Genomic DNA, 25756 nt, shown 5'->3' with positions numbered 1-25756 from the left:
ACCTTCCAATACAGGGGTTGTGGGTTCAATCCCTTGTTGGGGAGCTAAGATCCCACGTGCCTCATAGCCAAAAATCCAAAACATAAAACAGAAGCAATATTGTAACTAATGCAATAAAGACTTTAAAAATGGTTTACATCAAAAGCAAAAAACAAACAACAACAAAAATACCCACCTGCAGAAAGGCAGCATGACACTGAGAACAGGTTCCAGAAGGGGAAGCAGATCTCTGGGGTCCAGCCGAGATTCATCCCTTGTTGCATTCAGAGGCCCGTAAAGGGTCCCCAAGCCTCATGGAACCCATTTTCCTCATATGTACGAGGTTCACGATGAAGTCCTTGCTTAACTGCAGACAGTGTGGTGAAAATCACATCTAATAATACCATTTACATTTGTAGGATTTTTTATAATTCACAAAATCCTTGTTTTTTTTTTTCTCATAAAAATGCAAAGAATTAAGAGAGGCAGTACTTTATTTTTCCCATTTCAGTGATAGAGAGACTCGGAGGTTTGAATGTGCTCAGGGTAAGGAATTGAGAGTAGAGAGGCCTCGTCCCTGTCATTCAATAGGGCTCTCTGGTTAAAAGTGCAAATGAGTACCATGTATGTGAGGGGGAAGCCCTAGGCCATGACAGCTCTGATTTTTAAAGTTTGTTGATAATATCAATAATAACTTGGGGCTTCATTTAGAAGTATATAATATAATTTATTTTGTCACTTACCCCAGTTTTGCTATGGGTAGATTATAGAATTTATATACTTCCTTTTCCATGTCCATAAAATGGGGATAAAAGATATGCAATAAATGAGATGCCATGATAGTTAAATCATGTAAATGCTTAGAACTTAGCATATGGCAAGGATTCAATAAACATAAGCATTATTATTATTGAAATTGGATAAAGAAAAATTACATTTGTATAGGATGAGTTTTAACCCTGGGAAAACACTTGTAACCTAATTTTCATTTTCTGGTAGTTTCATAAAATTGCCTTCACAATCCTGTGACTGTTCCTTGTTTGCTGTGAAGACAGCCTGATGTAGGGGATGGTAGTAGCTCACCAGACTAAGTGCCCAGAAGTTAAATTGCATTTTGTCACTGACTTTTTAACCTGTTCACCTTCCATAATATCCTTGAATTCTTTGTACACAAAATAAGAACACTTGTATTTTTGTTCTTGTCTTATTTAAGATTTAGGCAATGATTCATTCAGTCACTAAACAAAGAGGCAATGTGTTAGGAGTTAAAGAAGTAAAGATTAAAAAGAGATAATTCTTGAACTCACAGATTTTAAAATCTAGTAAGGAGAGTTCAATCTGTAAAGAAATGTTCATAAGAAAGTATTATATATACACAAGAATTGAGATGTGTATAAACCGTAGCAGTGAAACAGAGGTGGGATTAATGACTCCTTTTCAGTAAAATGGTGTAGAGATAACATCAGAGTAGGTTTCTGAGAGAGATGACATTTGAATTGAGTCTTGAAGAACAAGGATAGAAGGAAGGGCTGTATAGACAAAGGGACCAGCATGTACAACTTTAAAAAGACTTTAAAAATTCACCATTCAAGATCTACACTTCTGGAATTCTGCAGAGATGTATTTATAATGTTTTCTTAAAAATTCATCAAACCAATTTGAAATTAAAAATAAATCGTGTCATCACTGTAGCGTTATTCACAACAACCAAGACAAGGAAACAACCTGCCTGTCCACTGATGGATAAATGGATAAAGAAACACACACATGCACGCACACACACACACACACGGGAATATTATTCAGCCACAAAAAAGAAGGAAATCTTGCCATTTGAGACAACATGGATGGACCTTGAGGGCATTATGCTAAGTGAAATAAGTCAGAGAAAGAGAAATACCATATAATCTCATTATATGTGGAATCTTGAAAAAAGAAAACCCATAGAAACAGAGAGTGGACTTGTGGTTGTCAGGGGGAGAGGGGTGCTGGAAATTGACAGATGTTGGTCACAGGATACAAATTTTCAGTTATGAGATGAATAAGTTCTAGGGACCTAATGTACAGCATGGTGAATATAGGTAACAATACTGTATTGTTATTTGAAAGTTGCTGTGAGAGTAGAGCTTTACTGTTCTCACTGTAACAACAACAAAACAGCAATTATGTGAGGGGAAGGATGTATGAACTAACCTTACTGTGGTACACACACAATGTATACATACATAAAATCATCACATCATACACCTTAAACTTATACAATGTTATATGTCAGTTATGTCTCAATAAAACAGGAAGAAAAAATAATAAGAAAAATAAATTCAGGCTAGGAGCTGGAGATGCTGCTTTTCTAACAAGCTCCCAGGTGATATCTGTGCTACAGATCCCAGAAACATGATATGAGTAGAAAAGGAAATGAAGACTGCCTCTGGAAAGCTGCATCATGAGCTGCTTGGGCCTCTAAAGTGTCCAATGGATTTTTAATTACATAAGCCTTGTGGCTGACAGGGTCTTGGTGCTCCGGCTGGGTGTCAGGCCTGAGCCTCTGAGGTGGGAGAGCCAAGTTCAGGATATTTGGCCACCAGAGACCTCCCAGCCCCATGTAATATCAAATGACCAAAGCTCTCCCAGACATCTCCATCTCAATGCTAAGACCCAGCTCCACTCAACAACCAGCAAGCTACAGTGCTGGACACCCTATGCCAAACAACTAGCAAGACAGGAGCACAACCCACCAATTAGCAGAGAGGCTGCCTAAAATCATAGTAAGTTCACAGCCACCCCAAAACACACCACCAGAAGTGGTCCTGCCACCAGAAAGACAAGATACAGCCTCATCCACCAGAAAACAGGCACCAGTCCATTCCACCAGGAATCCTACACAAGCCACTGAACCAACCTTACCCAATGGGGGCAGACATCAAAAACAACGAGAACTACAAACCTGAAGCCTGCGAAAAGGAGACCCCCAAACACAGTAAGTTAAGCAAAATGAAAAGACAGAGAAATACAGAGCAGATGAAGGAGTAAGGCAAAAACCCACCAGACCTAACAAATGAAGAGGAAACAGGCAGTCTACCTGAAAAAGAATTCAGAGTAATGATATTAAGGATTATCCAAAATCTTGGAAATAGAATGGAGAAAATACAAGAAACATTTAACAAGGACCTAGAAGAACTAAAGAGCAAACAAACAATGATGAACAACACAATAAATGAAATTAAAAATTCTCTAGAAGGAATCAATAGCAGAATAACTGAGGCAGAAGAATGGACAAGTGACCTGGAAGATAAAATAGTGGAAATAACTACTGCAGAGCAAAATAAAGAAAAAAGAATGAAAAGAATTGAGGACAGTCTCAGAGACCTCTGGGAGAATATTAAATGTACCAACATTCAAATATAGGGGTCACAGAAGAAGAAGAGAAAAAGAAGGGTCAGAGAAAATATTTGAAGACATTACAGTTTAAAATGTCCCTAACATGGGAAAGGAAATGGTCAATCAAGTCCAGGAAGCACAGAGAGTCCCATACAGGATAAATCCAAGGAGAAACACACCAAGACACACATTAATCAAACTATCAAAAATTAAATACAAAGAAAAAATATTAAAAGAAGCAAGGGAAAAGCAACAAAAAACATACAAGGGAATCCCCATAAAGTTAACAGCTGATCTTTCAGCAGAAATTCTGCAGGCCAGAAGGGAGTGGCAGGACATATTTAAAGTGATGAAAGGAAAAACCTACAACCCAGATTACTGTACCCAGCAAGGATTTCATTCAGATTCGAGGGAGTAATTAAAACCTTTACAGACAAGCAAAAGCTAAGAGAATTCAGCACCACCAAACCAGCTTTACGACAAATGCTAAAGGAACTTCTCTAGACAGGAAACACAAGAGAAGGAAAAGACCTACAATAACAACCCCAAAACAATTAAGAAAATGATAATAGGAACATACATATCGATAATTACCTTAAACGTAAATGGATTAAATGCTCCAACCAAAAGACATAGACTGGCTGAATGGATACAAAAACAAGACCCATATATATGCTGTCTACAAGAGACCCACTTCAGACCTAGGGACACACAGACTGAAAGTGAGGGGATGGAAAAAGATATTCCATGTGAATGGAAATCAAAAGAAAGCTGGAGTAGCAATTCTCATATCAGACAAAATAGACTTTAAAATAAAGACTATTACAAGAGGCAAAGAAGGGCACTACATAATGATCAAGGGATCGATCCAAGAAGAAGAGATAACAATTGTAAATACTTATGCAGCCAGCATAGGAGCACCTCAATACATAAGGCAAATGCTAACAGCCATAAAAGGGGAAATTGAAAGTAACACAATAATTGTAGGGGACTTTAACATGCCACTTTCACCAATGGACAGATCATCCAAAATGAAAATAAATAAGGAAACACAAGCTTTAAATGATACATTAAACAAGATAGACTTAATTGATATTTATAGGACATTCCATCCAAAAACAACAGAATACAGTTTCTTCTCAAGTGCTTATGGAACATTCTCCAGGATAGATCATATCTTGGGTCACAAATCAAGCCTTGGTAAGTTTAAGAAAATTGAAATTGTGTCAAGTATCTTTCTGACCACAGTGCTATGAGACTAGATATCAATTACAGGAAAAATATCTGTAAAAAATACAAACACATGGGAACTAAACAATACACTACTAAATAACCAAGAGATCACTGAAGAAATCAAAGAGGAAATCAAAAAATACCTAGAAACAAATGACAATGAAAACACGACGATTCAAAACCTATGAGATGCAGTAAAAGCAGTTCTAAGAGGGAAGTTTATAGCAATACAATCCTACCTCAACAAACAAGAAACATCTCAAAGAAACAATCTAACCTTACAACTAAAGCAATTAGAGAAAGAAGAACAAAAAAAAGAAAGCCCAAAGTTAGCAGAAGGAAAGAAATCATAAAGATCAGATCAGAAATAAAAGAAAAAGAAATGAAGGAAATGATAGCAAAGATCAATAAAACTAAAAGCGGGTTATTTGAGAAGATAAACAAAATTGATAAACCATTAGCCAGACGCATCAAGAAAAAGAGGGAGAAGACTCAAATCAATAGAATTAGAAATGAAAACGGAGAAGTAACAACTGACACTGCAGAAATACAAAGGATCATGAGAGATTACTACAAGCAACTATATGCTGATAAAATGGACAACCTGGAAGAAATGGACAAATTCTTAGAAATGCACAACCTTCTGAGACTGAATCAGGAAGAAATAGAAAATATAAACAGACCAATCATAAGTGCTAAAACTGTGATTAAAACTCTTCCAACAGACAAAAGCCCAGGACCAAATGGCTTCACAGGTGAATTCTCTCAAACATTTAGAGAAGAGCTAATGCCTATCCTTCTCAAACTCTTCCAAAATATAGCAGAGGGAGGAACACTCCCAAACTCATTCTACGAGACTACCATCACCCTGATACCAAAACCAGACAAAGATCTCACAAAAAAAGAAAACTACAGGCCAATATCACTGATGAACATAGATGCAAATATCCTCAACAAAATGCTAGCAAACAGAGTCCAGCAGCACATTTACAGGATCACACACCATGATCAAGTGGGGTTTATCCCAGGAATGCAAGCCTTCCTCAATATGCACAAATCAATGTGACACACCATATAAGCAAACTGAAGGAGAAAAACCATATGATCATCTCAATAAATGCAGAAAAAGCTTTTGACAAAATTGAACACTCGTTTATGATAAAAAACTCTCCAGAAAGTAATCATAGAGGGAACTTACCTCAACATAATAAAGACCATATATGATAAATCTACAGCCAACATCATTCTCAATGGTGAAAAATTGAAACCATTTCTATTAAGATTGGAACAAGACAAGGTTGCCCACTCTCACCACTCTTATTCAACATAGCTTGGAAGTTTTAGCCAGAGCAATCAGAGAAGAAAAAGAAATTAAAAGAATCCAAATCAGAAAAGAAGTAAAGCTGTCACTGTTTGCAGATGACATGATACTATATACAGAGAATTCTCAAGATGCTACCAGAAAACTACTGGAGCTAATCAATGAATTTTGTAAAGTAGCAGGATACAAAATTAATGCACAGAAATCTCTTAAATTCCTATACACTAATGATGAATATCTGAAAGAGAAATTAAGGAAACACTCCCATTTACCACTGCAACAAAAAGAATAAAATACCTAGGAATAAACCTACCTAGGGAGACAAAAGACCTGTATGCAGAAAACTATGACACTGATGAAAGAAATTAAAGATGATACAAACATATTGGGGGATATACCCCCAACATTGTGAAAATGACTATACTTCCCAAAGCAGTCTACAGATTCAATGCAATCCCTATTAAAAAACCAATGGCATTTTTCACAGAACTGAAAAATTTCACAGTTTGTATGGAAACACAAAAGATCCCGAATAACCAAAGCAATCTTGAGAAAGAAAAACGAAGCTGGAGGAATCAGGCCCCCGGACTTCAGACTATACTACAAAGCTACAGTAATCAAGACACTATGGTACTGGCACAAAAACAAAAATATAGATCAATGGAACAGGATAGAAAGCCCAGAGATAAACCCACACACATATTGTCACCTTATCTTTGATAAAGGAGGCAAGAATATAAAATGGAGAAAAGACAGCTTCTTCAAAGTGGTGCTAAGAAAACTGGACAGCTACATATAAAAGAATGAGATTAGAATTATCCCTAACACCATACACAAAAATAAACTGAAAATGCATTAAAGACCTAAATATAAGACCAGACACTATAAAACTCTTAGAGGAAAACATAGGCAGAACACTCTATGACATAAATCACAGCAAGATCCTTTTTGACCCACCTCCTAGAGAAATGGAAATAAAAACAAAAATAAACAAATGGGACCTAATGAAACTTCAAAGCTTTTGCACAGCAAAGGAAACCATAAATAAGAGGAAAAGACACCCCTCAGAATGGGAGAAAATATTTGCAAACAAAACAACTGACAAAGGATTAATCTCCAAAATTTACAAGCAGCTCATGCAGCTCAATAACAAAAAAACAAACAAACCAATCCAAAAATGGACAGCGACCTAAACAGACATTTCTCCAAAGAAGATATACAGATTGCCCACAAACACATGAAAGGATGCTCAACATCACTAATAATGAGAGAAATGCAAATCAAAGCTACAATGAGGTATTACCTCACAGTGGTCAGAATGGCCATTATTAAAAAATCTACAAACAATAAATGCTAGAGAGGGTGTGGAGAAACGGGAATCCTCTTGCACTGTTAGACGCAATGTAAATTGATACAGCCACTGTGGAGAACAGTATGGAGGTTCCTTAAAAATCTAAAAATAGAATTACCATACGACCCAGCAATCCCACTACTGGGCATATACCCTGAGAAAACCATAATTCAAAAAGAGTCATGTACCACAATATTCACTGCAGTTCTATTTACAATAGCCAGGACATAGAACCAACCTAAATGTCTATCGAGAGATGAATGGATGAAGAAGATGTGGCACATATATACCATGGAATATTACTTAGCCATAAAAAGAAACAAAATTGAGCTATTTGTAGTGAGATGGATGGACCTAGAGACTCATACAGAGTGAAGTAAGTCAGAAAGAGAAAAACAAATACCATATGCTAACACATATATATGGAATCTAAAAAAAGGAAAATTGTTCTGAAGAACCTAGGGGCAGGACAGGAATAAAGGCGAAGACGTAGAGAATGGACTTGAGGACACGGGGAGGGGGAAGGGTGAGCTGGGACAAAGTGAGAGAGTGGCATGGACATATATACACTACCAAACGTAAAATAGATAGCTAGTGGGAAGCAGCTGCATAGCCCAGGGAGATCAGCTCAGTCCTTTGTGTCCACCTAGAGGGGTGGGATACGGAGGGTGGGAAGGAGACGCAACAGGGAAGAGATATGGGGATTTATGTATATGTATAGCTGATTCACTTCGTTATAAAGCAGAAACTAACACACTATAGTAAATCAATTATACACCAATAAAGATGTTAAAAAAAAAAAACTAAAAAACAAAATGTATTTTTCCAGAGAATATTAGTATACTGCCAGACCAAATACCGGCAACTTCTCCTAAATAAATAAATAAATAAATAAATAAATAAATAAATAAATTCAGGAAATCAAAAGGAAGGAACAGGGAAGCTGAGAAGAGATAAAGTTCAGGGTGATTATTTTACTTAATTATTTTTATTTATGTTATTTGAATTCTGTGTTGAAATGTCCATTGGATTCTGATATTTTTTCCTAAGATACATTTAAAACTATGATCATGACAATTAAAACTAAATAAAAAGTGACCTATGTTAGGTGATATGTATATTTAAAAATTAGAGCAATATATTTTGTTGTATAGCAGTTTCCAGCCTGACTGCGGAGAGAAGATGTGTGCACTTGAGTACTCAAACCACACATGCACACATGAATTCTCTGAATACCAAATAACCATTAAAAATAACAGGTGCTTACTGAAGTTTGAAGAGGTAAAATGAGCAAAGGCATCTGGAAAGAGATGGGCTCTATGCTGGGCATTGGAAGATATGATGCATTTCAGTTTCAGTAAAGGGAAAATAGCGGGGGAGAGCCATGCACAAACATACAGTGGTAGAGAAATGCAATGTGTAAAGTATGTTTGATTTATCAAAAAGTATGTTTTATAGAAGCAGTGGAAGAGTCTAGGCCATATTCTGTAGCAGTGGTCTTTAAGTGCTTCAGTGGTACTTATAAATAGTGAGAAATCTGGTTGCTTTTTGAGTAGATGAGCACATGAACTCACCAATGGTTAAGTTCTTTTTAAACATTAACTCTTGGTTGTACCTACGTGTGCATAAGGAACAGGCTATTATAAGTGAAACTTTTAAAAGCCCATTCACTGTTAATTCCAGAAAAATTGTCATGTATTTAACTGTTACTGGTTACTAATTCACATGGACTTAATATTATCATATGGCTTTTATACTTTTTAAGGCCCAAGATCGGTGAAGTCAGCGTCCATTTTGTGTTCTGCACTTATTCAGGGTGAAAACTTCGCAGCATAATTTTTTGGTGACATGGTCAAAATGAAATAAGACAGTCTACAAGCGAAATTATCAGAACTGTATAACCTTCCTTTAATCCTTCCTTCCAAGTATTCAGTGATTTACTCCTTAGTACCATCATTCAATATACATTCCTGAACTCCTTTTATAGTAGTTAGCTAACTAATTAATTAATTCATGAAAAACCTAGATTAAGTCAGGGACTCAGCTAGGTGCTGAGGATTCAGAGATGAATCAGGCTTGACCTCAAAAAGACAAGTACCTGGATAAAAGCATAGGATAGATGTACTGTGTTCATGGAAGAATGAATGAGGGAATGGCTGTTCTACCATGTTTTTGTGTCATGACTTCATTATGGGTGAGGTAATTGGTAGAGTCATCTCAGATGCCTTCCTGACCTCTAAAGTTACTTATCTGCAGTCTGAAGGGGCTACTTCATTCTGTCATCTCAGCGTGGCAAAATCATAGCCATTTCTCAGCAAACTATCCATTTGCGCTCACTCCAAGGATCTTCGCCATCAAATCTTTCCACTCCAAGGTGGTATCCTCCATTGGAGAGAGATGATAATAACTGCAGAAAAATTTAGGAGACTCCAAAACATAGAGGGAGAAGTTTTAAGATAATTTTCCCACTTCTTATTAGGAATCTTAGGAGGCAGCTCATTGGGTCTAAGCAGAGAGGGCTGGGATAGTCCCAAGAGTCCAGAGTCCCCTTCACACATGGAGGGGTTATGAAAGATGCCTAAGGATGGGGATGATGTGGACAGTGAATGCAGCACTGATGAGAGAGAGACCATGGGGGAATTTTTGACATCCCAGCAAATGCCAATGAGTTGTGATGACCAAAAACCATGAAACTAAGCTGGTAACAACTTTTTTTTTGGTTATTTTTTTTTAATGTGTGACTGAATATGAAGCTTGAAAACATAACTGATATATAGATCAAATGTCTCCTCCCTCAGCATTCTCTATTAAAATTATCTCTCTCTTTTTTATATCTACCCCTTGTTTAAATCTTTCTTGTGGCACTTTTTTGTGTGTGGGGGGAGTATACTAGAGTAACTATGCTACTTCTGCCTTTATGAGGTGCAATCTTATTATCCAGTTGTGTCACATTTTTATTGTTATATCCTCCTGTCTTGCAGGACTGAACACAATGCCTTGTACTTCTCACATAGTAGGTACTTTGTATATAATATGTTCTGAAATTAACTGAATTGTAGAGAAAATACCATTTAGTTTGTATTCTAGAAAAGAACCTTTTATACACCACACCATAGGACATGGTGGTATCACATTGTTCTTCTTTCTCATGTGTTTGAGTGGATTCTCACACAAGCATTTAACCAAAGGAACAGGAGTATTAGCAATATTCTGTTGGTTACATGATGATAGTTTTACAGAGAGTTTACCCTGAGTTTTATAAAGCAGATGAGGCAGTCTTGTGGCTCCATATGGGTACTCATTATGTCTTCAGAATGCCGTTTTTCTCATCCATCATTGTAGAAGTCTCTAATGGCAGGGCACTATTTTAAAGAATATGTAGACCTTCCATGAAGATTTAGATTTTCACTCACAAAAAATTATGTATGGAAAAACTCGGGCTATGATTCCTGACTAAACATTAAGAAAATGAACAGCGAAACTTCAGCACGGAGTCTATTATTCTAAGAATTTTCTTCTTTACCTGATCCTGGCTTCATTGCAGTAGTATTTTTCTTTCTTTTATGATTTTTTATTTTTTATTTCATTTTCATAAACTGACATTGTCTAATTTATTCATTCCTGTTATGAGACTTGAAAAATCAGTGAACTACTGATTTAAGCTTTCCTTATTTTGGTCACTAACATCTCCATGAGTCTGTATGAGGCCCACACACTGGCTACCTCATACTGAAAAGATAAGATATTGATTCTTTCATACATATCACATAATGTTTAAATAGTTCTGTTTGTAATCAAAGGTAGTTATAACTATGGGGATATGATTACGAAATAGGTGTTGGAGAGTTTGAGAAAATAGAAACTACTCACCCTATTAAAAATAATTTTTATGTGTCTCAAATTGTGAACCATAATGACCATGAAATCCAAGTTGTATTTTTACAATAAATGTATTACTTTAAGAAGAAATATTTTTGTATCTAATTAAGGTATATGACAAACCAAATCTTTATAATCTGGAAATAAAAGTCTTAATATTTGACATTTTATATAAATTTATACATTTTATATTGTATACATTTATTGTATTTATATACATTTATTGTCTATATTTTGTATTTCTCCCTATATATACTTACATAGTTATTTTCAAAAGTATTTGCATTTTAGAACCACCTAATACTTTAGTGATAACTTATTAAAAGGGAAAAACAAACAAGTAGAGCAACAGCACAAAAAACTCTCCAGACTGAAAATGTATTGGCCATAAATTTACATAGTTATTTCAGACTCTTTTAACCTGTATCCCACAGCCTCAGGCTAAAGAAGACAAATACTTTGGATGGAAGCAGATGTCTTTGCAGTGTTCTTAAAAATTTATTAATACAGAAATTAATACAGAAATACTGGAAACAGAGTATATTTTAAATTTCTTTTAGGGTCACAGCTATATTTTCCTTCTCATAGTTAATATTAAGATTTAATCACTATTGGGAATTGAGGTCCACAAAGGAGAAAAAAATAGTTCTTCAGTGACCAAATGTGACTTTCAGAAATCACACTTGGTGATTAATGTGATTAATCCTGCATTTAAATGGAGTCAGAAAAGAAGAAATAAGAACACATTACTTCTCCTTTTGAACTATATTTCACATTATAAATGCTAATATCAAACAAAGAGTAGAGAGTCATGTGAAAAAACTGTAAGGGGTAATTCAGTACAGAAACTTACATGGAATTATTTTCCATTAACTAATCAAAATCTTCATTAATGTAAATGAAATCTATTTTAGCTTCAAGGAGTGTCGTTGATTCTTTAAGGGATCTGAAAGAGTAAAGAACGAATGTATAAGAATAGTAATACGATGGTAATGTATAATAATTATACACCGACCTAATTGCACAATATAGTACAAAGTGTAATCATTACTGTGAAGAGCAATTTAGTAATCACTAAAAATTCTTAGGTGTTCTTCATGGTCCAGTGACACAAAGAAAATGTATGTTTTATAGCAATGTCAGTCATCAGTTTTGAATTGATTTTAAGTTTTTCCTTATTGAGTAAAGTATCTGTTGTTGATTTCAAATAAATATGAAAGTGCTTTGATATTATATTACTTAGGATGTACTTAAATTCCATGCTTTAGCCTTCTACAACTCAACCTAATACTTTTTCCCCCCTTACATACAAACTGAAATGTCGTTTGAGTAAAATCCTTCCTGATATATCTCTTTTTGTTGGTATGTCCTAGGGGTATGCTAATTCCAGAAAAAAATAAGGAGACAAGAATCTTAATCTAAATCACAAAATCTTTTATAAATTGAGTTGAATAACCTCCAGGTACTATCTTCTTTAGCCTAGTAAATAAATGTAAATAAATTTTAGACAATAGATTGTTTTCCCTTTGAAGAAGTCATTTTTACCTTTTTGAGGTTTACCGATAGCAAGCTAAATAAAATAATGAGCTTTTCTGTTTTTTTGTACTCTGGTAGGACTACAAATGAACAACAGCCTCTTTGCTAAGCCTGTCTATGTCTCTCCAGCTTTCTAGGCATATTTCATTCAAATGATTCCTTGTCCTCCAAGAACGTGCCCATTCATAGTCTCAGCGTGCGGTTGGGCCAGTGGCCACCTCTAATGTTGTGGCATAGATTTGTGGGGGGAGAAAACATTGTTCTGTTTGTCACCACTTCTCACACTTTCATGTGCATCAGCTGGGGATCTTGTTCAGCTGCAGTTTCCAAGTCAATAGGGCTAGGGCGGCACCAGAGAGTCCGTATTTCTAGCTAGCCTCAGGTGAACTGAGGCTGCTGGTCCACTGGACCTCATTTTGTCTGCTAAGCAGCCCCTATGTGATGTATTTTCATCTTTTCTCTTAATTAAATGAAAGTTCTTGAGGAAAGAGACCTAACGTATCCTTATGTTTTCCCAGCAGGGCCAAGCACAGCACTGGGCATATAGTGGGTGCTCGATAAATGTTCGTTGCTTATCAGAAAATAAGAATAGACCGATTGCCCTCTGGTGACCTAACTTTTGTTTCCTTTCACAATGTATGAACGATAAGTGGCCCTCTTCTCAAACTGTAAGTTGATAGGGTACAACTCTGAATAGTGGTATTGCCTGAGAATAGAAAGTTGAATTTTAACGCTATACTGGAAGTCACAGAACCAGATAACGAATCTACAGCTAGTTCTTTTTGCCTATCTTCTGACCTCCCTGTCTGGGTAGAATATATTCTAGGATGGGTGCCCTCTTCAACTCATGGAAATAAAAGCACTGCGTGGTACAAAGTACTGGGGTCATATGCCTCTTTAAGGGAAGGAAAGGTAAATAGGCTGAGGATAATGCCTTGAAAGTTCTTTCCAATTTGAAAGTGTCAATGGATATCCATGCAGAACTATGTGTGTGTTGCTTTGACCTATTTCTCCTCTTTCTAAGAAGTGAAATTGTTTGAGGCAATTTATCCATAGCATCACTCAGTTAAAATTGCTCCTAAGCATTTTTGAGTACTGAAAAGGTCAAAAGCGTGTGGCTGTTTTGTTTTGCTCTTAGACCACTAGGAGTCCATTTTCAAACGTGCGAAGTGAAGCCATCCCGTGGGTTGAACAGCTTGACTTCCCTGTGTGAGGGGTGGGTAACTACGCTTAGCGTGTAGACAGTCTTTTACATGCTCTGTGCTTAAAAACCATTGTTGCTTTGATTTTTTCAAGTATTCCATGTAAGTAATGGCTTAGCTAAATGAGAAGAATGGTTGAAAGCATATTAACATCAAGTTCCAAATATAGAGAGATTAAATGACCTTCGTAAGGGCAACACACTAGTCATTGACAAATACGCACCAGATCTTATCTCAAATCCCCAAGTTACTTTACCAAGTTAGCTCATTCTTTCTTCCTAGACATCTTCTTTCCAGGAAATTGTGAAGGTCTATACAACTTTTGAAAGTAAGAAATATGTCTTATTGTCAGACCTGAGACTAGAAAAGCAATGGTTATACTGTTAAAAACATTATAACTTATAACAGAGTTTTAACTTGACTTTTGGCTATGTTTAGAACCCTTAGAAGATAGGGCAAGTCATTCCTCTTTAGAAATAATGTCATCATTTATGGACAGAAAATAGTTTTCCATTCTAAGGAATAGTTCTCTGTAGGATTTGCTGAGTTTTCTATAGCTAGAGTTACTAAACAAAATAAATGATGTCCCAGAATATTATGTTGTCTTTGGTTTCAAACAGTGTTATTTTATTATGTTTTTTTTCATTCCTGGCTACCTAAGTGGCAGAGCGGAAACCTCTCTTCAGAATCTAGTGCCTAAAAACCAAATATTTATGGATCTTGAGGTCAGTGTAAATTCAGCGAACAAGATATCTTTTTTGCCTTCAAGGTACTTTCCCAATGCTTATCTTTATTAAACATGAATCATTTGAAAACATAAAGTTTCTGAGAAGGTTAATGTCATGGGCCAAAAAGAATGGAATCACAAAACCTGAAACACATTTCTGTTAATGAAGCTCTTTCTCAGAAGCTTGCTTTGTCTTCCCAGTTTCCCTTCTTTAACCATTGTACCCTGGCAAGACTAGTGCCAAGTGTTCTTTTCTTTATTGGTTTAAATGGGGAAAACAAAAGACAGAAAGCTTAATAAACTTGTCCTTTTAAAAAATTTTAGAAGCCATAGTTTAGAAAGCAATATGAACTATGAAGAAGACAAAATCGACTTTGATGTGTTATGCATTAATATGTTAAAAATACAGTATATTTAATGGCAGAATATTAGCAGGGTATATCTATAGATGGTGGATCATTAATGTTTTGATTTTATGTTTCTTTTATACATTTTCTTCAATCAACATTCATTACCTTTGTTATAAAAACAACAAAAATTGTTTGTAAAAGATTAAAATGCATGCATATTTTTAAATTATCCATAATTATATAAGCAAACAGTGTTACATAAGTTTGGAGAGATACAAAGGAAAAGTCTTGAGAGGCAACCTGAGTAGAAAATTACCACTAACTTGTAGCTTTGATACAACCCCTGTAGTTTGGAGGGTAAATATCTCCTACTCTCCTCTTCACTTCCCTGTCCCAGCTCATCGCTAAATGCATCGGGGCTGTGTTGCTGGTCAGCAGCCTTAAGCCTAAGCAGGGTGGATCCTTTGCATGATTTCTCATTTCTCACAAGTCTCCTCCCTTCCAGTATCACCAGGCTGGCTCATTTCCTCAGCCTCCCCTCACAGTTACTGCCATGTCATACAAACTGACGTCTCTGCCTCCAGGCTCTCATCCCATCATCCCATCTCTGTTACATCACGACTAACCTTCTCCAAATATTTATTTACCATGTCGCACTTCTGTTAAGGAATCCCACAAAGCCTCTATTTCTTGTTTTCTATTGTTCCAAGTTTAAATTTTTTTCATGCTCTCTAGTTTATGCTATAATTAGTTACCAAACTATTTCTCTGAGCTCATATTCTACTATTCACCACGTCTCAGTTTCTAGTTAAGTAACTCTCCTCTCACTCTCCCACGTGAATCAGGCACAATTCCCTATCTCAACCCTTATTTGTTTGTTCTGCTGTGTAGGAATATCTTCCTCTTTTCAATCTACTCAAATACCAATGACCCTTTGATCTGGCCCAATTCCCATTTCCTCCACGAAGCCTTATGGACAAGTCAGCCTGGGGAGAGCTCTTTCTTACTGATTCTCACTTGCTCATGTAATTATGAAGATAAAAAATTATATGCAAAGCAAGAACTGACTACAACCACTTTTCATATACTAGACAAGTGGAATTTTCATATAAGGGGAGATGATTCTTTTTTTAGGGAAAAAAAACCCAATAGACTCTTTAGGAATAGTGAAGCTTCCCTGTAACATGGATTATTGAAGGAGTGCCAGGTTCTTCAGATTAAAGAGCAGAAATATGGATTACCTGAGATTGTGTATGAGAGAGAGGAGGAAGCTTGTAAATAACTGGAGAAGAAGAGGTGACAGGGGAGCCTGAGAAAATATAGCTAAGGTAATATCTCTAGGGAAGCATGGACAATGGACAGTTACCCACGTCTAGGACAGGCTGAAGAATATAAGCATTTCGTTTTTCAATTAATGTCTGTCCTATGCTGAAAGCTGCACCTTCCACTATGCCAAATCTTAAATAAAACTCATCCTGTGTCAATGGTATTCTGGAGGAGTGAAGGGATCAGAGCAATGGCCAGTGGGGAGCAAAGCTGTGCAGACCAAGGGCAGCAGCTACAGAGTGAGATGCCAAGTGTAAACTACTAAAGAATAGAATCAGAAAACTGAAGCAAGAGGACACTAGGGGAAATGCCTCACCGATAATTCTCAGCTATTGGAGTGGTTCCTGGGTTTTTCATAGCACATGAGAAAAAGCAAAGTTATTATACTTAAATATTAAAAGGGCACCTAGGTAGCTGTCTTTGGGGGGTGTCACTCAATTTCGAGCGAACTATAATTCATCTCTTAAGCCTGTGATAGTTTCAGATCTGTAAACATTATTTCCTCCACAGATTATAATCTGAGGGAGAAAATAAATCTTATAATCTTTTGCATCTCCACAATTGCTACCTTGAGGCAGGTGCTTAATAAATACTTGCTGGATTGCAGTTAAACTAAGTTGAAATAAGAGACTGGTTCTTCATATTTATGAGAAAGCTCATCAAATATTATTGCCAATGTGTGTCCAATCAAGCATTTTTATAGCATGTATACTAATTTTTTTAAAGGCTTTCAGAATACTTATATTGAAATTTATGTGGAAAGATAAATGAAACTGTAGTATCAGAATTCATACAAAATAGACTGGTCAGAAAGTATTTTTTCCCTGTACTGAATAGAGAATAATCACAAGGATTTGCATTTCTTGCTGTTAGGATTATGGTTCTTAGTATTTGAATAAATCATGAACTAGGACTCTTGTAATGTTGTCTTTCTCTGTAAGTTATACAACTAGATAAGTTATATAAGGAAGGGGGAAAGGTTATTTTATTCAACTTAGAGTCTATGTTTATTTTGGCTATAATAAATTAAGTCAAGATATATGTAAGTAGTATGGAGTCATTTAAGATGTTTGAAGGCTTATGATCCCTACTGTTAAAAAGTCAGCCTGTCATTTTTAAACTGCAGTTTAGGACAGGAAGCTAATATACATAATCTTATATAAAGTATATAAATACTAGTAAAAACTACATAGTATAACTTTTATCTCACCCAAAAAGGCCGTGTCAATGAGTACACATCTGTTGGTGAAATCACTTTCAAACCTTCAGAAAGTGAAGTCAAAACTGAAAATAGGTGGGGGAAGCTTTATTCTTAGAGCCTGATGGAAGAAATGTCATGTTCTTTAAGTTTAAATTGTTCTTTTCTTAGGGACTCTAAACTTCGTTTAATTGGCAAAGTGGAGACTTTCTGTAAAAACTAATTTGATGGGTGAATCTTGAGAAGTCAGGTGTGGTAGAGATAATAGACTTTAGACAGTTGTGCTTATAGATGTTGAAGTGAGGCAGGATTATCATTCTAAGGTAATTCCCAAAGTAATGCTTCTCAGAAAATTCCATTTGAAGGTGATGTCTATGATATTTTGGACACAACCAATTTATTCCCTGGAACTTTATATAAAAACATTATACGATTTATATAAATGCTCAAAAATATTATCCACTTATTTATTTGTTATCTGAAAATAGACAATCATGTTGTGTTAAGGAGGACAAATTGTCAAAATACAAAAATATTAATTAGTAACTAAGCACCGAGAAAATTAATGCCCACTCGAATATCCCTCCTTTTGTAACACCGGTATGGATGTCAGTCAGCATCTTGTCATATGATCAGTCAGTGCCTTGAAGATTATCACGTGCTTATGTTATCCAACAATACAATACAGTTTGATTGAAGAGTGAAAGTGCAAGAGTCAAGCTTTACAAAGTTACCTGGGAAAACTGCTTGACTCTCATACATACATGGCCAGTTAAATGTGAGGCTCAGATCAGAGGAGAGAAGCAACATGGTCTATTCATGATGGGCTTTCGATAGGGAATGATTTGAAAATCAAAAGATTAAGGGGTGGGCTTCCCTGGTGGCGCAGTGGTTGAGAGTCCGCCTGCCGATGCAGGGGACACGGGTTTGTGCCCCGGTCTGGGAAGATCCCACGTGCCGCGGAGCGGCTGGGCCCGTGAGCCATGGCCGCTGAGCCTATGCATCCGGAGCCTGTGCTCCGCAATGGGAGAGGCCACAACAGTGAGAGGCCCGCATACCGCAAAAAAAGAAAAAAAAAAAAAAAGATTAAGGAGTGAATGTGGAAAACAAAAATAAGCCTCTTTGCATCTGTGATATGAAATTCAAATTTGAAGGGTAGAATGTGCCATAGCACAGTTTTCTTAGAAAAAATATTTCTTACACAAACCAGTGAACACTTGATTCATTGTTGATTTCTTCTAAAAATTAGTGCAAAATTGCAATTATAACGAGAACTGTAAAGATACAAATTAAATCAACTTATTTTCATGATTCATAGTTTCAGTTTTCAAGACTAAAAGATAATTGATCTCTTTTCATAATGTAATATAAAATTATTCATTTTCATTTTAGATGGGCTCACTTAAAATGATCCTTTTTGGTAGCTCCAGTTATCCTTGAGTTCAATACTGCACTTTTCCTGTTTTAGCTTCTTTCTTAGACATTGTTAAGATAAATATTAAAGAGCATTTTTAAAGAGAAGTAAAAACAATTTCTTGTTTAAAATGATGGCATATTACATATTCTTTATAATTTCTCATTCAAAATAGAAAGCCACAATTATGTTTAATGTTTGAGCTATAAGTCAGAATACAAGAGTTTCAATCAAGTATTTTTATTTAGTTGGTTATTCTCTGGGTAAGTACTTACTGAACACCAGATACTTCTCAATGCTGGCCTTAAACCAGTGAACCAGCACAGTCCTACCTGGCTCTTCCTCTTCGTGTCCTTGGGCAAATTCCCTGGCGTCTCTAACACTATTCATCAGACAAATGAAAGGAATCTTTAGTTTCCTATTCAACTCTAACTTTCTCTTATTCTTAATTCTGAAATGGCACACATTTAACTCTGATAGGAATCCTATTCTAAAATATGAAGACTGTGAAAGTACAGTATGGCTTCCCATTCTCCCAGTGCTCTTTTCCTGGTTATTCCTAGCAGGTCATTATTAAGTATATTGCTCTTTATTTACTCCTCATCTAGTCGTAAGCAGTGTGGACCGATTACATGGGGGCATAAATATACTTGTGCCCCAACTGTCAAGTCAAGAAAGCGACTGTTTAAACAAGACAAGCAAAGCAGTTATCTGCTGTGTTTCGTAAAACCTGGTAAAGAGCCTGTCTTTTAATATCTGTAAAGATGTAATTCTTCTCTTTATATTGCAAATGATGCATGTTTAATAAGAAACAGCCTGTGACCTTTATAAATACTGTCTATGTCCCATTACATTTAGAAGGTAAAACAAACATGCTATCGGGATACGATAGGTAGGTTTTCCTTGCTTCCCAGTGAACTAGAGAAAGTCCCATCTGATGTGCCCTGTGTACCTTTAACCATATTAAAACAGCAAAAAACAAGATCAAGAACCAAAACTACAACGGTGCCTAGTTAAAATGCTTGATTTTCAAGGAAGACTTTCAAAATACATATACTTAGTCAGGCAAAAAGTCCTTTCTCTTTCCAAGGCTAGCTTTTCCTTTGATTCTCTTAATTCTATCCCCTTTTGCCTCTTTAGTGCCCATTCCATGAAATACCCTCCTGTTGTCTTTCATGTTCAGTAGCACCCACTTCATCCCATATATTTCATCTGTTAATTAATTTGTTCAAAAGACTTAAAAATGACTTTATGTGTTAAGAACTGCACAGGGCATTTATCAATGAAAATAAAATAATGACATATAATCCTAGCAATCATTAACATTTCTTGGGCTTTTCACACATTACTTTGTATCATTCTCACACCAGCGACTATGGTTGGCATTGCTTGTATTCCCCTTTTACAGATAGAGACACCCAGAGAGTAACTTGATAGGAAGGTATGGAGCTAGCATTTGAACCTAGACCTTGAGACTGCAGAGCAGTATCGCCTACGATGTCGAGGAGACACAACTAAGTATAAGGAGGCAGACACAAAAACAGGCAAATATAATGCATGATCGTTTAAATAACGGAAATATAAGAAGCAGTGATAACCCAGAGGAGCTGTGGGCAAGATATTACAGAAGTGACGCTTGAATTGAGTTTTGAAGGAAGACTAGGACTTTATTAGGACAACAGTTTTATTATTCCTCCCTCAAAACTTTGAAATCATTTTGAACTCCTGTAGCAGACTGATTACATTAATGGCCCCAATTAATCGCCTCCCTTTATCGATATCCTTTGCCCTGTAACTTTGTGGTCCCCTCCCACTCTGAACATGGGCTTCATCGTGTGATTTTCTTTGGCCAGTGAGACCAATATGATGCAAATAGAGTCTTAAAACATACTTCACATTTCTGCTCACACTCTTGCTTCTTTGCCTTCACCTTGAGGACATGCCTGCGCCAGCCTGCTAGAGGATGAGACACTGAAAGAGCAATTCAGCCCTGTTGTCCCAGCTAGGGCCCCAGATGTATGAGAGCCTGGCCAAGGTCAGCAGATGCCTGAATCAGGACTTCTTCCCCTCCACCAGCCCAACTCAGATAGTGGGCCTATCCAGCCAACCCATAAACACATGAGCAAAAATAAAGTTTGTTGTTGCATGTCAGTAAGGTTTTGTTACATAGGATTATTGTGGCAAGAGAGAACAGATATAATTCTTGCCTGTACCTCATCTCCCAAGTCCAAGTTAGTAGTCCAGTGATAGCCATTGTACCTCTGTGATTCATTCATATTTCTTTTCCTTTCAGTTATCATTACAACTATCCTATTGACAGATCAATTCCTCATTGCCTGTATCCTAGGCTACTGTAATAGCCTGGTCTTCTTGCCTCCAAATCTTTCTCCTCTTCAACCTATCCTACAAAAAGTGAGTAGTTTTTTTTGTTTTGTTTTGTTTTGTAAACAGAGTCCTAGTGTTATCACTCACCTCCTCAAAGGCCTTCAATGGTTTATTTCCTTAAGAGCAAACTCCACAGTCTGGTATTCAAACCCTTCACACCCATCTAGTTCCAAATGTCCTTCTAGCTTACCTATTCAGGTCTCCTTTTCCTTCATCATCCTGTGCTTCTCCTCTTTGCTATCCAATATCCATGCAATTGAAGGTCTCTTATCTATCCCTTTGCTATCCAATATCTATGCAATTGAAGGCTTTATCTAGAAAGCTCTGCTCCCCCTTTCCAGATGTCCTAACCTTACTATTCCTACATATCTAGATCTTGTGTTTTTGCCCCAGGAGACTTTTCTTGATTTCCAATCCTGAGTCTTCTCACATTTTTATACCGCTTTTAGGATCCTGCACCCTCACTTTTTGCCATAGTCATTTGTGTATAGGACTTGTATATCCACGACATTAGTTTCCTAGGGCTGCCATAACAAAGTGCCACAAACCGGGTGCCTTAAAACTGCAGAAACTTATCCTTTCACAGATCTGGAGCCTAGAAGTCCAAAATCAAGGGCTCAGCAGGGTCATGCTCCCTGCAAAGCTTCTAGGGGAGGCTTCTTCCTTGCCTCTTCCAGCTCTTGGCAGCTCCAGGTGTGCCTTGGTTAGTGGCAGCGGAACTCCAATCTCTGCCTCTGTCTTCACATGGTGTTCTCCCTGTGTGTGTGTCTAAACTTCCCTCTTCTCATAGGGACACCAGTCATATTGAATTAGTGTTCACCCTAATGACTTCATCTTATATTGATTACATCTGCAAAACCCCTACTTACAAATAGGATCACTTTCCCAGGTACCAGGGCTTAGGATATTAACATATCTTGGGGAGGGCACAATTCAACTCATATACTCAGTGTATTTGAGGGCAAGCACTGAGTCTTTACCTTAGTACCATTCTGACTAGTAAAGCAGCCCCAGGACAGGGATGATATCTTCGTCATTTCGTGTCTGCTTAGCACATGACTTTGTTGTTCAACTTTAGACTGAAATGAATCAAATTGTTTAAACATGTTTGGAAAGATCATTAAAAAGTTCTGAGGCAGCCAAGAAAGATTTATTAAGCAACAATTGTGTGGGGCATTATAAAGCCTCAAACATGGGGGTGGTTATTAATCAACACCTTAAAAAAAATCTCAGTTTGGCAGAGAGAAAAGTCCCTAACACACCACCAGAGACTGGCAAATTCAATTTGAGGCAGTATGTGTGAGGGAAGAAAATAATTATCAGTTGAATATACTCTCAGATGGGCTAATAAATTAGCTAATTTAGAAAATTAGGTTGAAACTATTATGTTATCTTCAGGTTTTAAATAATGAACTTTTGAAGACAATATTGAAGCCTATCATGCCCAGAATATACTTATTGGGGATCAAAGAGATGGGGTCATGAAAATCAAAATGTCCAGCAAAGAATAGGCAGCTTCCCTGTTAAGGTCAAGGGTGTGAGGGCTCACTAATCTTTTCAGTCAAGCCATCCTCTTGGAAAGAACAGCAGTCATGGCACCTTCCTGGTAAGCAAAGGTCAAGAAAATTGTGTCTGGATGTCACAAGACAAATCAGTAAGTGCATCTTTTTTTGTTGTTGTTGTTGGAAAAATGACTTTATGAAGCCTTAAGAAGCTCTGAGTATAATTAAACTGTAGTCCAGAGTTAGATACAATTTAATAATAGTTCAATTCCAAAATCAAAGTTATTGTAGGTGAGACCATGAAATTTCCTAACACATGATTTTAATATGTTGTGCTAAATTTTCTAACACAGCTCAGAGGAATCAATATTTACAGTAGATGGTGTATTTATGAAAAATCTGGCATCACCTATATTATATATATGTATATATAAAACCCAAGATTATGTGAACTAGGAAACAGATGTATATCTCAACAGCAATACTAGAGTGCAGAGTCTGAGACTGGGATTTACAACGTGGGATTTGGAAAAGGAGCAGTCATCTTGTTTTCAAAACCTGAAGTTTTTCTCAAGACCAAAGTCAACATTGGAACTGCAACAGAACAGGAAAAAGGGAAGCGTTTCCTGCTTCAATTGGTCATCTGCATCAGAAAGTCCAGTATTCCTGAGATAGGAACCACTGCAATAAGAAGGGAGTGAACAGGTTCTCCCAAAGGAAGACTGTTACTTCATTGTGCCTCTGCCCTGGTCACCAGGAGCAAACTTTGCATCTCCCAACCTAATGCTTGGCAGCACTGAGACATTTCAGTCATGGTTCATCATAAACCCTGCGTTCTCCATCTTCATGAAATAACCTTGTCTCCCATTGAATTTCCTTTCCCTTCCTTTCTCGGGCTTCTGCTCTTTGTCTTTCTTCAAGTCTATGCTTGGCTTCAGTTGCTGCATCAATGTCTCTGATTTTTAAGTTGAAAGTGACATCCTTCCAAAGGCAGCGGGATCCCTACTCATTCTTATCTTCCAACTTCCTCACTTTCTTCTTGATTATAGGCAACTTCTTGTTATCTATAAAAACCAGATATTTTCCCTTGTTGAGTATTTTGCATACATTACACCATTCTATTCCCCTTCAACTGAGCAGAAAGACTTCTTGTCATTTGGAGAAAAAATCTCAGCAGAAATTCCGTGATTCTTGCCCCCTTAGAAAGGTTTAGTGTGGGAGATGATATTGGCACTGTAGCCAGTTTTGGAACAATTAATATTGCATTCTCTGCCTAGTTCCACCCAGGGCACTGTGAGGATAGACCTTCCATAACCATTGGGAAATGTGAGAATGTAATGTTCATCATGGTCTAGACACAAGACACAGCCCTGTCCTATGTTGTACACCCCAGTTGACATCCCAAGGAATTTTGATTTGGTCCAGATATGAGCACTGAATTGTATCTTTTTGTTAAAACATTCAGCATAAAAGGTTGAAATGGGTGGATGATGGGAAACCTGCTCAGCCACGAATGTTACGCTATTCTTGGAAACCCAGGGAACTGGTCCTTCTGAAACTAGTTATCTTCAGTATCATTTTGGTAATGTCCAGTGACACTGAAGGTTCTTGCCCAAAATGGGGCTGTATGGCTTTTTGGCAACCGATCCTTTCCTTCCTGCGTGAAAGGCTGAGAGGTACCATTTTACAACCTGAACCATTCGATCTCCGGCATCCTTCTGGTCACTAATGCTCACAAACAGGTCCGGATGTGCAAAAAGTCTGCACACATTTCTTAAAGAGATCTTCTTTCAAGAATAAATGTTGGAAGAACTACCTTAGTAAGATCCATTCCAAGCCTAACCTGTGACAACAGATGCACGATAACTCTCTTGTGCTCTTCCACCGACCCTGCCTCCCCTTCATCATCTATATCATCATGTGAATCGAAAGGTCAGCATCCCTTGTTCCATTGGACAAGGAAGAATTAAGTGATTCCGTGGTATCTGGGTGCTTTAGACTATTTCCTGAGCGGCTGTGTGTCAAGACTGAGGCAGATCCAGAGGAATCTATTAAGTGCTTTTGGAATGAGCCACTCCGATGGAATTCATCCACATCATAGAATTCATCTTCACTGCTAGAATAAGAGAACTCTGGGACTGTGTTTGGAGACACGTTGACATGGCTTGGAGAAGTTAGACTTCTACTAGGTAGGGAGTGCCCACTGCCTGTACTATTTGGTGTTGGAGTCTGATGATGTCCCAAGGTAGCTAATACAAGGTCCAACTGGTAGAGAAGATGGACGCTGCTCTGACTTACACAACTGAGAAGGTTCTGGAGGTAAGACAGTCTGGGAAGGCATTGTGTTGATCACAGGTTCCAAGCGACTAGGTTGATATATTTCATCTACAGGATTAATAGTACTTATAATTCCATCTGCGTGCTTCTCCGCATTACACTGGTCTTTAGCGATCTGCAGCAACAGCGTTAATTGATTCTACCATGCTATTTGTTGTCTCTTTGAGAGTTTCAGTTTTCTTTCTCCATTCATCATCTTTGCAGTTTCGAAGTTTGTCATCAAAAAGCTTTAACTGTTCTATCAAGATTTGTAGGTAAGCATCAGCATCTGTAAGTTTCTTATCAAAGTCTTGGACACTAGGAACAAATCCTGAATCCATACCTCCACAAGTAGCCGTCAAGGAAGACCTTCACCAAGACCCCCGCCCTCTGTGCCTCCAGGGGAGGGAGCCGAGGGCCGCTTCTGAGCACCCGCTCTTCTCCCGCCTCTGCTGGATCACCGGGCTGCTGTGCAGTCAGTCCAGTCAGGTTCAGCCAGTAAGTGATCTCTGCTGTATTCCAAACTGCCACTGCAGGAAGTCAATGGACACTCCCAACTGCTGCTTCCCACAGGAGGCAATTAAGCGGTGCTGAAGAGGGCATGGCTGTGAATTTCCTTACCGCACAGGGTCTTGGCTCACAGAATTAAATTTGCTTCT

At 37.3% G+C, this 25756-nt stretch overlaps 1 long non-coding RNA gene and 1 pseudogene across 1 annotated transcript in view; one reads left to right on the top strand and one right to left on the bottom strand.

Annotated features, from left to right (window-relative positions):
* LOC141278750 (uncharacterized) overlaps positions 1-25756 on the top strand; it is a 513626-nt gene that overhangs the window by 565 nt on the left and 487305 nt on the right. The gene's annotated exons all lie outside the window — the stretch shown is intronic.
* On the bottom strand, positions 23562-25440 carry LOC101330547 (oxysterol-binding protein-related protein 9 pseudogene; annotated as a pseudogene).

This window comes from Tursiops truncatus, chromosome 5, assembly GCF_011762595.2.
Source record: "Tursiops truncatus isolate mTurTru1 chromosome 5, mTurTru1.mat.Y, whole genome shotgun sequence".
Classification (NCBI taxonomy): Eukaryota; Metazoa; Chordata; class Mammalia; order Artiodactyla; family Delphinidae; genus Tursiops; species Tursiops truncatus.
Note: the sequence above shows the minus strand (reverse complement) of the source record. Positions and strands in the feature narration are given on the sequence as shown.